At 41.5% G+C, this 12550-nt stretch overlaps 1 protein-coding gene across 1 annotated transcript in view; it reads right to left on the bottom strand.

Moving 5' to 3' along the window:
- L3HYPDH (trans-L-3-hydroxyproline dehydratase) overlaps positions 1 to 12550 on the bottom strand; it is a 62745-nt gene that overhangs the window by 17149 nt on the left and 33046 nt on the right. The window contains exon 8 of the transcript XR_009210396.1: positions 1926 to 2076. The gene's annotated coding sequence lies outside the window, so the exon portion shown is untranslated. The remainder of the gene's footprint in view (positions 1 to 1925; positions 2077 to 12550) is intronic.

Raw genomic sequence — 12550 nt, 5'->3', positions numbered from 1 at the left:
GACCAGTCGTTGGATGTGGGCTGCACCTGGGGAGTGGGCATAATGCTGGGTGAAGAAATTCCTTTCACCTGAGGGCAATTCTTGGTGAGGGATTTGCTCTGAGCCATCAACAGGTAATAATTCCGACAGCTGGGGAAATGAATGCCTTGGTCCTGAAGCAGGTATCTGAGCAAGACACCACATTATCCATTCAGTGCGCCCTTCGAACTGCTCAGATCCATTTGCTTTGTATAAAACATTCACACCACCTGCTTCCTTTTGGTTGGTCTCTTTTCAAGTGAAACTTACAAAAGGAAAGTTGGTGGGATGAAGTATAATCCCCACTGCTGCCCCTGATTGCAGAGTTGCAACTAATATTCAACATCTTTCTTCTCTATTACCCATTTTGAATTCTCATTACTTTTGGCTGGTACCTCCACTAGACCAGGTGGCTTGCCCATAGGGGTGACCCAGGCCTTCATTACTGTGCCATCGAAGCCCTGCTCACTATGCCCTCCTTAGGGCCAATGTGCTGCACTGTTCCTTCACTGTCAACTTTAGACAGGCGAACACTAAGAGATGCCCCAGTATATCACATGGAGCAAACCTATTCTCTCCTTCCCCATTGTGGAACAGCAGTCCTGCCTCCCACAGAACCTGGGGTTGTTTGAAATGCAGTCCCAAAGCATAGCTAGGTTCTCACATCTGTGGAAGCCAGCACTTAACAGTCCACACTTCAACCTCTTGCTCTGTCTCACAGCACGACTATTGATGTTTCAATGAGCACTAAATAAACTGACATTTCTTTCAAACTGTATCCTCTACATCTTTTCCACATCATGTCAACAACCAGAATACGAATACAATATTTTAGAAAGGTTGAGAAGTTCTCCAAAAGCAGAGAATATGTTCAGGAAGAATGTCCTCTCCCCTTTTTGCATGTGAGCCGTACTATTTGAGGACAAAATTAGTGAAAGGAGTAGCTTAATTTTTAATGGATCAGGAGGGGAACTTCATTCCATGCTAATGACGTACCACTTTCCCCATAATTAGGGAGGATGTGTATTCAGCCAGGATGCTGAAAAATACATTTTAAGATATAGAAGCAGCATCTGTGTTCATACCATATTGGTTGTTAAATATTTTGACTATTATACCTGCAGTTTAATAAACTGAAGGTAAGTTGTACGTACATAAAGTTGATTAGCCTTTTCGGCACCAAAGGAAAAAAAAGGAAAAAAATCTGGAAACTACTTAGAAATTATTTGACAGCATTGACCTCAAGTTCACCTCTGTTATGGACTTAAGCGCTTTGATACACAAGAGTATTTTATTTGTTTTAGAAGAGGCTGTCAGGTTATCCATTTCATGTTAAATCCAATATTCTTTAATTTCTGATTATTTTTGTTTGCATTTATCCCAAATATTGATTTAGAATAAAATCCACTCTTGACTCTGACTTTTCTCCACTACCTATTTTTCAGGAAAATTTTTGCAAATAGACTGATTGAGTAGACTATATGGAAACGAACAAACATCTTTTTATCAGCTCTTTAAAAAATGTGTAGACACGCAGTAATACAAAAACATTGCTCCAATTAAGAAAGCAAAAGTGCAAATATATTTACATTGCAAAACATTTTTTGAGACAATGGTATATTTTAATAGTCTAGAGTGGCTCATTTATATTACTTGGGTTTATGAATAGAATAATGAGAGGCATTGTTATGGAGGATGAGAGGAATAATGTAAAAATAAAGTGAACTAAGTGTATTTGCAACCTAATTTACTTAATTTTAAAAATTCTGTGACTCGCCCAATCTATATGCTTCATAAGACAACTATCTGTTTCACCGCTTTCAACCGGGGTCTAAGAGCCTGGCACAAAATAGATGCTCAATAACTGTGTGTCAAACAAATAAATGCACAAAGTGTTCTTTGCTCACCTAATATGCCATAATTGCAGACAACTTCTCTCTCTCCTTCTTCCTTTCTTGTGTAAACTTTATCTTCTTCGCTCTCTTCTTAGCCCCCTCTTCTTCCTTCACTCTCATCTCTCTTCAGTCTCCTCTCTGTTCTTCCCTCCCTTCTGTTCTCCTTTCAAAGTAGATCACAGAAAGATGTTTAGGAGACATTCATTAGAGAATGTTCAGTAGCACAAAGAGCAGAAAATGTATACAGTATGACATTTTCCACCCTTTCTCTTTTTTTTAAACCAAATCTTGAAATTCTGAAGTTATGTGACTTTGTATGTTTTAAAGGGGTGTCGTATTGCATGGGTGTCTTGTGTAATTAAAACAAACTCTCCACCCTGCCCTTGTCTTATTGTGCAGTTTCTTTCTTTTCATTTTTATTTTATTTATTTACTTATTTTTTTGAGGCAGGGTCTCACTCTATTGCCCAGGTTGGAGTGCAGTGGCATGATCTCGGCTCACTGCAGTCTCAACCTCCCTGGGCTCAAGCAATCCTCCCATCTCAGCCTCCTGAGTAGCTGGGACTACAGGCATGCACCACCACGCTCAACTAATTTTTTTTTTTTTTTTTTTTTTTTTTTTTTTCCGTAGAGATGGGGTTTCACCATGTTGCCTAGGCTGGTCTTGAACTCCTGGGCTCAAGCCATCTACTCACCTTGGCCTCCCGAAGTGCTGGGATTATGAGCATGTACCACCACACTCATCCCACAGTTTTTTTTTTTTTTTTTTTTCTCATCCCACAGTTTTTTTTTTTTTTTTTTTGAGACGGAGTCTCGCTCTGTTGCCCAGGCTGGAGTGCAGTGGCGCAGTCTCGGCTCACTGCAAGCTCTGCCTCCCAGGTTCACACCATTCTCCTGCCTCAGCCTCTCCGAGTAGCTGGGACTACAGGCGCCCGCCACCACGCCCAGCTAATTTTTTTTTTGTATTTTTAGTAGAGATGGGGTTTCACCGTGGTCTCGATCTCCTGACCCCGTGATCCGCCCGCCTCGGCCTCCCAAAGTGCTGGGATTACAAGCGTGAGCCACCGCGCCCGGCCTCATCCCACAGTTTCTAAGAGAATCTGACCTTTTTCAGTTTCCAGAGACAGTCTTTGTGATTAATGATCTATCTGTGTTAGTCAAAGACTCCAAGACCAACCTCCCATTTCCAAAGACAGAACTGGGAGAAACTTCTCTTTCCTCTGAAGAGGTGGTTCTGTATGTAAGCTAAGAGTAATCAAAGCAAGTTTGAATGCAATCTCCTTTTATCCTTGTGAGAAGGATAAGAGAGGCTCCCCAGACATGAAGGTAAACAAGAGGTTGCAGATTTTCACCATCGTTGACAGGGTGGGTGGTGTGCTGGCAGAGGGGAAGCAGTAGAGTTATTCAGGCTGAATGGACATCACTAAGGGAACCAGGTTATTTCAGGTGCACAGGGGAAATCAGCAAGTTTCAGTGAATTCATGACAACTTGCCTCAGGCTGCTATGAAAGATGGCCACAAGGTCTCCTCTATTAGTGAGGCTAGCTAGGTGCAATCCTGACCTTTTTTAAGAGTAACCAGACATTCGGGAGCTGGTTGCCTAAGTGCCCAGTAATCAGTTAAAAAGATGTCACAGAAAGGCAATTTTACTCTTACATTTCAAATATAATATTGATGCTAAGATTCAAACTGACTGGAAAAACAGAGATTCATCCAGCCTCAGAGGGCCTGATAAAGGAGGCATGCTAAGGGATATAAATTACTACTTCTGTGAACTCCCAGATAAGACTCTACCCTTGTTAATTTCATCCTGCCTCCTCCTCACTCTCAGATCCCCAAACCTCCACCCTTGTCTGCCTCTCTTCCCATCCATCCCTGCTGTGGGTTCTAATCCCAATCCTGCTGTTGTTTAGCTGGCTATATTATCTTGAACAAGTTATTTTCTTTGAGTCTCAGCTTCTTCATCTATGCAATGGGGAATAGTAATATCTGGCCCACTGATATGAATATGAGCAAAGGACTTGATGGAGGCAATCAATAAATGCTAGCTACATCCCAAATCCCACTCTCTAAAGAATAGTCTTAGAAAACTAAAACTTTCAAATCACAAGCCCAACTCTATTTTCCAAATGTAAGAAATTTGCCTTATTTCTCAGTTGCCCTGATGCATTCCATCCATCATATAAAATAAATAATTTAAATGAAAAGTTAATTGAACACTTACAGCACTAAAAGTCATTCTAAGTTCTTTTTTCAGAGAATTAAAGAGGCAAAAGGAAAAACTAATTTCAACATTATGCATTGAAAGAAATCTAAATTGTAACAAATTATTTAAGTATATATTTAGTCTCTATTTCCTGTTCAAATACTTCTAATACATTTATAACCATTTGGAACTGTTATTACCAATATTTTAAGATGTTACACCATCCAATAGGAAATACTAACTCTTTTATTGTTAAAGAGTGATATTAAAATAATGCCGTGACATATGTGTTACCAATTAGGCAATGAGCTACCAGTCAATATGTTTTGCCTTATAAAGATAAGGAATTTTAGCCAAGGTAAAGCTTTTGTTTGACTTAGAAAGCCAAAGTTGAACCTGTGTGACAACTTTTTGATCACATGTAATACCTGAAGCATAAGAAAATTTGTTTTTAGTATAATCACCAATCATCCTCCCTTCCTCCCACTGAGAAAAAAATTCGGTCTTGTTTAAATACTCAGCTTAACTAAATTATGTATTTAATATATGATACATTTGTCTTGGCTTCGAATAGCACTAAAATGATAGATTAAATTTTTATGTGATAATTAGAGCCAAACTGTTATCAATAAGAATGTTAAAGCATTTAAAGATTATGAAAGTTTAATGTGCTATGATGTGTTGCTTTTCAAAATCGTTGAGGCATTCCCGCTTTGAAAATTGTTGTACTTGATAATGGAGCCTCCTTGTGGGGAATCAGCAGTATTTCAGGCTTTCAAATCGCAGGTGAACTGCTGTTTGAATTTACCCCCTTTCACAACGGGAATAGATGTACTGTAGTAGTGCTATCAAGAAAATACGTACTTGTCGCCGGGCGCGGTGGCTCATGCCTGTAATCCCAGAACTTTGGGAGGCCGAGGCGGGTGGATCACGAGGCCAGAAGATCGGGACCATCCTGGCTAACACAATGAAACTCCATCTCTACTAAAAATACAAAAAATTAGCCGGGCGTGGTGGCGGGCGCCTGTAGTCCCAGCTACTCGGAGAGGCTGAGGCAGGAGAATGGCCTGAACCCGGGAGGCGGAGCTTGCAGTGAGCCGAGATTGCGCCACTGCACTCCAGCCTGGGCGACAGAGTGAGACTCCGTCTCTAAATAAATAAATAAATAAATAAATAAATAAATAAATAAATAAAAATTTTAAAAAAATATATGTACTTGTCTCTGGACCCCTGACATCCAGAAACCAGCAGGAACTTAATGACTATCAGGAAGTAAGGAAATATGTGCTGCCTTTCCTTTGGTTTGTCTGTAGTCCTGGTAGCTAAAGATAAACCAGTATTAGTTTTTTCAGTCAAATCGATTATGTTCTCTGGAGAGAAAACAAGTAGATTGACAATTTTTTTTACTTTTAAACTGCCCAGTGTAGCTGGGCATGATGGTGCAGGCCTGTAGTCCTAGCTACTTGGGAGGCTGAGGTGGGAAGATTGCTTGAGCCTAGGAGTTGGAGGTTACAGTGACCTATGATTCTCACCTCACTCCAGTTTGGGTGAGAGCAAGACCCTGTCTCAAAAAACAAACCAACAATTAAACTGCCCCATTTAGTGGGGCCCTTGAACATATTGAATCAGGTAGATGCATGTTTTGCTTTAATCTCGTGGAGTTATTCTCTACTTTTGACCAGAGAGCACATTCCTCTAAGAAAGATAGATGTCAGGCCTCTGCTATGACCTCAGGTCCTCAGCCCAAAAAACATCTCACCAATTTCAAATCCAGTAAGCGGCCTCTTTTTACTCTCTTCTCCAACCTCCCTCGCTATCCCTCAACCTCTTTCTCCTTTCAATCTTGGTGCCACACTTCAATCTCTCCCTTCTCTTAATTTCCTTTCATTTTCTGGTAGAGACAAAGGTGACACGTTTTATCCGTGGTCCCAAAACTCTGGCGCCAGTCACAGACTAAGGAAGGCAGCCTTCCCTTTGTGTTTAATCATTGGAGGGACGCCTGATTATTCACCCAAGTTTCAGAGGTGTCAGACCATGCAGGGACGACACCTCCCCTCCTCGCCAGGCCGAGCTAGGTCCCAATTCTTCCTCAGCCTCCACTCCTCCACCCTATACTCCTTTTATCATCTCCCCTCCTCACACCGGGTCCGGCTTACAGTTTCGTTCCGTGACTATCCCTCCCCCACCTGCCCAGCAATTTACTCTTAAAAAGGTGGCTGGAGCCAAAGGCATAGTCAAGGTTAATGCTCGTTTTTCTTATCCCAAATCAGACAGCGTTTAGGCTGTTTTTCTTCAAATATAAAAATCCAGCCCAGTTCATGGCTCATTTGGCATCAACCCTAAGACACTTTACAGCCCTAGACTCTAAAAGGTCGAAAGGCCGTCTCATTCTCAGTATACATTTTATTACCCAAGTCTGCTCCCGACATTAAATAAAATTCCAAAAATTAAATTCCGGCCCTCACACCCCACAACAGGACTTAATTAACCTTGCCTTCAAGGTGTACAATAATAGAGTAGAGGCAGCCAAGCAGCAACATATTTTGGAGTTGGAATTCCTTGTCTCCACTGTGAGACAAACCCCAGCCACATCTCCAGCACACAAGAACTTCCAAATGCCTACACCACAGTGGCCAGGCGTTCCTCCAGAACCGCCTCCCCCAGAAGCTTGCTACAAGTGCCAGAAATCTGGCCACCAGACCAGGGAATGCCCGCAGTCCAGGATTCCTCTTAAGCCATGTCCCATCTGTGCAGGACCTCACTGGAAATCGGACTGTTCAACTCACCTGGCAGCCACTCCCAGAGCCCCTGGGACTCTGGCCCAAGGCTCTCTGACTCCTTCCCAGATCTTCTTGGCTTAGCAGCTGAAGACTGACGCTGCCGGATCGCCTCGGAAGCCCCGTAGACCATCACAGATGCCGAGCTTTAAGTAACTCTCACAGTGGAGGCTAAGTCCATCCCCTTCTTAATCAATATGGAGGCTATCCACTCCACATTACCTTCTTTTCAAGGGCCTGTTTCCCCTGCATCCATAACCATTGTAGGTACTGACGGCCAGGCTTTTAAACCTCTTAAAACTCCCCAACTCTGGTGCCAACTTAGACAATACTTTTTTAAGCACTCCTTTTAGTTATCCCCACCTGCCCAGTTCCCTTATTAGGCCGAGACACTTTAATTATCTGCTTCCCTGACTATTCCTGGACTACAGCCACATCTCATTGACACCCTTCTTCCCAATCCAAAGCCTCCTTTGCGTCCTCCTCTTGTATCCCCCCACTTTAACCCACAAGTATAGGATACCTCTACTCCCTCCTTGGCGACCGATCATGCCCCTTACCATCTCATTGAAACCTAATCACCCTTACCCTGCTCAACACCAATATCCCATCCCGCAGCGTGCTTTAAAAAGATTAAAGCCTGTTATCACTTGCCTGCTACAGCATGGCCTTTTAAAGCTATAAACTCTCCTTACAATTCCCCCATTTTACCTGTCCTAGAACCAGACAAGCCTTACAGGTTGGTTCAGGATCTGCGCCTTATCAAATTGTTTTACCTATCCACCCCATGGTGCCAAACCCATATACTCTCCTATCCTCAATACCTCCCTCCACAACCCATTATTCTGTTCTAGATCTCAAACATGCTTTCTTTACTATTCCTTTGCACCCTTAATCCCAGCCTCTCTTCGCTTTCACTTAAACTGACCCTGACACCCATCAAGCTCAGCAGATTACCTGGGCTGTACTACCGCAAAGCTTCACAGACAACCCCCATTACTTCAGTCAAGCCCAAATTTCTTCCTCATCTGTTACCTATCTCAGCATAATTCTCATAAAAACACACGTGCTCTCCCTGCCGATCGTGTCCAACCAATCTCTCAAACCCCAGCACCTTCTACAAAACAATACTCCTTTCCTTCCTAGGCATGGTTAGTGCGGTCAGAATTCTTACACAAGAGCCAGGACCGCACCCTGTAGCCTTTCTCTCCAAACAACTTGACCTTACTGTTTTAGCCTACCCCTCATGTCTGCGTGCAGCAGCTGCCGCTGCTTTAATACTTTTAGAGGCCCTAAAAATCACAAACTATGCTCAACTCACTCTCTACAGTTCTCATAACTTCCAAAATCTATTTTCTTCCTCACACCTGACGAATATACTTTCTGCTTCCCAGCTCCTTCAGCTCTACTCACTCTTTGTTAAGTCTCCCATAATTACCATTGTTCCTGGCACAGACTTCAATCCAGCCTCCCACATTATTCCAGATACCACACCTGACCCTCATGACTGCATCTCTCTGATCCACCTGACATTCACCCCATTTCCCCATATTTCCTTCTTTCCTGGTCCTCACCCTGATCACACTTAGTTTATTGATGGCAGTTCCAACAGGCCTAATCGCCACACACCAGCAAAGGCAGGCTATGCTATAGTACAAGCCACTAGCCCACCTCTTAAAACCTCTCATTTCCTTTCCATCATGGAAATCTGTCCTCAAGGAAATAACTTCTCAGTGTTCCATCTGCTATTCTACTACTCCTCAAGGATTATTCAGGCCCCCTCCCTTCCCTACACATCAAGCTTGAGGATTTGCCCCCACCCAGGACTGGCAAATTAGCTTTACTCAACATGCCCCGAGTCAGATAACTAAAATATCTCGTAGTCCAAGTAGACACTTTCACTGGATAGATAGAGGCCTTTCCTACACGGTCTGAGAAGGCCACCGCAGTCATTTCTTCCCTTCTGTCAGACATAATTCCTCAGTTTAGCCTCCCCACCTCTATACAGTCTGATAACAGACCAGCCTTTACTAGTTAAATCAGCCAAGCAGTTTTTCAGGCTCTTAGTATTCAGTGAAACCTTTATATCCCTTACAGTCCTCAGTCTTCAAGAAAAGTAGAACAGACTAATGGTCTTTTAAAAACACACCGCACCAAGCTCAGCCACCAACTTAAAAAGGACTGGACAATACTTTTACCTCTTTCTCTTCTCAGAATTCAGGCCCGTCCTCAGAATGCTACAAGGTACAGCCCATTTGAGCTCCTATATGGACGCTCCTTTTTATTAGGCCCCAGTCTCATTCCAGACACCAGACCAACTTGGTCTGTGCCCCAAAAAAACTTGTCATCCCTACTATCTTCTGTCTAGTCATACTCCTATTCACCGTTCTCAACTACTCATACATGCCCTGCTCTTGTTTACACTGCCAGTTTACACTGTTTCTCCAAGTCATCACAGCTGATATCTCCTGGTGCTATCCCCAAACCACCACTCTTAACTCTTAAAGTAAATAAATAATCTTTGCTGGCAAGGCTATGCTGAACGTCATTAGGCACTCTCTAATTAGATGTCCTAGGTCCTCCCAATTCTTAGTCCTTCAATACCTGTTTTTCTCCTTCTCTTATTCTGTTTAGTTTTTCAATTCATACAAAACCATATCCAGGCCATCACCAATAATTCTAAATGACAAATGTTTCTTCTAACAACCCCACAATATCACCCCTTACCACAAAATCTTCCTTCAGCTTAATCTCTCCCACTCTAAGTTCCCACACTGCCCCTAATCCCACTCGAAGCAGCCCTGAGAAACATCGCCCATTATCTCTCCATACCATCCCCAAAAATCTTCGCCATCCCAACACTTTACCACCATTTCATTTTATTTTTCTTATTAATATAAGAAGACAGGGACGTCAGGCCTCTGAGCCCAAGCTAAGCCATCATATACGCTGTGACCTGCACGTACACATCCAGATGGCTGGTTCCTGCCTTAACTGATGACATTCCACCACAAAAGAAGTGAAAATGGCCTGTTCCTGCCGTAACTGATGACATTGTCTTGTGAAATTCCTTCTCCTGGCTCATCCTGGCTCAAAAGCTCCCCTACTGAGCACCTTGTGACCCCCACTCCTGCCCACCAGAGAACAACCCCCCTTTGACTGTAATTTTCCTTTACCTACCCAAATCTTATAAAACAGCCCCACCCCTATCTCCCTTCACTGACTCTCTTTTTGGACTCAGCCCGCCTGCACCCAGGTGATTAAAAGCTTTATTGCTCACACAAAGCCTGTTTGGTGGTCTCTTCACACGGACACGCATGAAAAGACTTACTCAAGAAACTCCTGAGGTTGGGGAGAGAGATGGCAGCCATCCAGCTGAGCCACCTCAACTTTTATGTTTGAATCTGATGGCTTGTGCTTTCCTAGCCAATGATACAGGGAGAGCCAGGTGTCCGGACCACCTTGAGTAGTGATGGTGAGGCTATCCTCCACTCCTTCTCTCATATGTGGAGAGGAAAGAACTAAGCGTTAAATGTAAAAATGATCTCAATCCAAGAGAGAGGGATAATATAACAGCATGAATAAAAATAAAAAGATAAGACTGGTTTATAACTTAACTGAATTTTCTCCAGGATTTTTTTAACTACTTAAATACACAACTCAGAAGGGTTCCTACAGTCTGGTATATTGTCAGGGAACCAAGCCAGTAACTCAGGCCTCCCTCAGAGGCTGCAAAGGCAGAAATGGCAGTACCTCCAGCCAACAGGCCCGAAAACGCTGAGGTTCCAGTGTGTATAGTAGATAGGTAAATTATTTTACTCCCTCCAAGGCTAAGTAGAGAGCTTACCCCTTTCTTCCCTTTCGACACAGACCCCTCAAAATGCGCTTTAGTAGTTTATTTTTATTCAAAAATAAATTCTTTCATTTTAAAAAGTAATGCTTATTATAAAAAATATAATGGAGGAAATTATTAACAATCGAAGAGCATCTATAATTATATTGTTTGATAAAGATATTCTTACTTGATAGTAATATTATTTGGTAGATATCCTTCCTAATTTCAATATGTTTGTTTTCAAAAATGAGGTTACTCTATACCATTTTATAAGACTTTTTTCTTTAATAAAATATTATAGATAAAATTTGTATCAAATACAGATTTCATAATAAAAGTCAACATTTATTGGCCATTTACTCTGTGCAGACATCATGCTAAGTGCTTCATAGGTATATGCATTATGTAAATTATTTCATCCTTCTACCTAGGACTATTTTTCAGACTTTGACCCTGGGAGGTAGAGCTCCAGTAGAAAATGGTGGTCTTCCCAAGCTGAGAAGACAGAGATCAGAGTTCAACACAGTTGAAGTGACTAGAATTTGTGGGCGAGAGAGAAAGGAGTGATGTGATGGAGGGAGACAGCTGTCTGCATGGAAGCTCTCCATAAATCTTTGGTATAGAGCTGGGTTTCACATGTGTAGAACAAATCACCATGAGAACTAGGAGAAAGTGGCTATTGTAGGAGTGAGTGGTGAACAAAGATACCTAAAATTACACTAGACTAGATGATGTTGTACATGTTATAGTCTAGCCAGAGTGCAGAAAGTTCATTGAGCACCTCAGGCATTTAAGACAACAAATACCTTGAAAATAAAAGTCAAGCTTTAAAATGAGAGCCACATGCTAGGACAAGGGACAAAACCAAAAGAGACTGACTCCAACATGGAATGACACCAAGCCTGAAAGGATCTGGAGGACCTTCTAGCAATTTAAATAAATGCCCTTTAAAACAAGACATAAAATCCAGATTCTTTGCAATGTGTCATCTATAATATTATGCATATAATCAAAGATAACTAGACATGGAACAAAAGAGAAGAAAAGAAAATATGACTCATAAAGAGAGGGAAGCAGCAAATAAAGGCCCAACTTTATATAACCAAGACGTTTGCAATAGAAGACAAAGACTCTAAAAGTACCTATTACAAATATATTTAGGGCTTAAAGGAAAACACGGATACAGTGGATGACATATGGGAACTACCGGCAAAGAACTAGAAATTGTATTTGTTTTCACCATATACTTATTTTATCTGTTCTGGAACTTCATATAAATTGAATTATACAGTATATACTCTTTTGTATCCAGATTTTTCTCTTTGCAAAATGCCTGTAGCATTCATTTATGTTGCTGTATGATCAGTAGGCTCTTTTTATTGCAGAATAAACAAAATGAAGTAGTTAGATGCTTATATTTAAATGCAGAATCACAGCGATTATAATAGCTACAAATGTAGACTGATACAAAAGTGTTTTTTCACAGTCCATTAGCTCAAGCTGTGTAGTACATTATGATAGTGCTTTCCAAATGGGTGAATATTGTTTAATAAAAATCTAAACAAAATAGATATAATAAAAATTTCAATTTATAGAGTTGCATTTCTAGAAACTTTTTGTGTATATTAAAACCATGCTTAAAACACACTTTTCTATGCAGAATGAACTAAAGTTATGGACTTACATAATGATTCATAAATTTGTCAGCTATTTCAGTGTCTGGTGGGACATTTGAAAGCTGTATGGGATGTGAGACAATCTGCATTGGTCAGTATTCTCTCATGCTTTATAGGACATCCAGAATTCTTGGACACCATTTG

Source organism: Hylobates moloch, unplaced genomic scaffold (genome assembly GCF_009828535.3).
Source record: "Hylobates moloch isolate HMO894 unplaced genomic scaffold, HMol_V3 SCAFFOLD_16, whole genome shotgun sequence".
In the NCBI taxonomy this organism is placed as follows: Eukaryota; Metazoa; Chordata; class Mammalia; order Primates; family Hylobatidae; genus Hylobates; species Hylobates moloch.
This window is presented reverse-complemented; position numbering and strand designations above follow the sequence as displayed.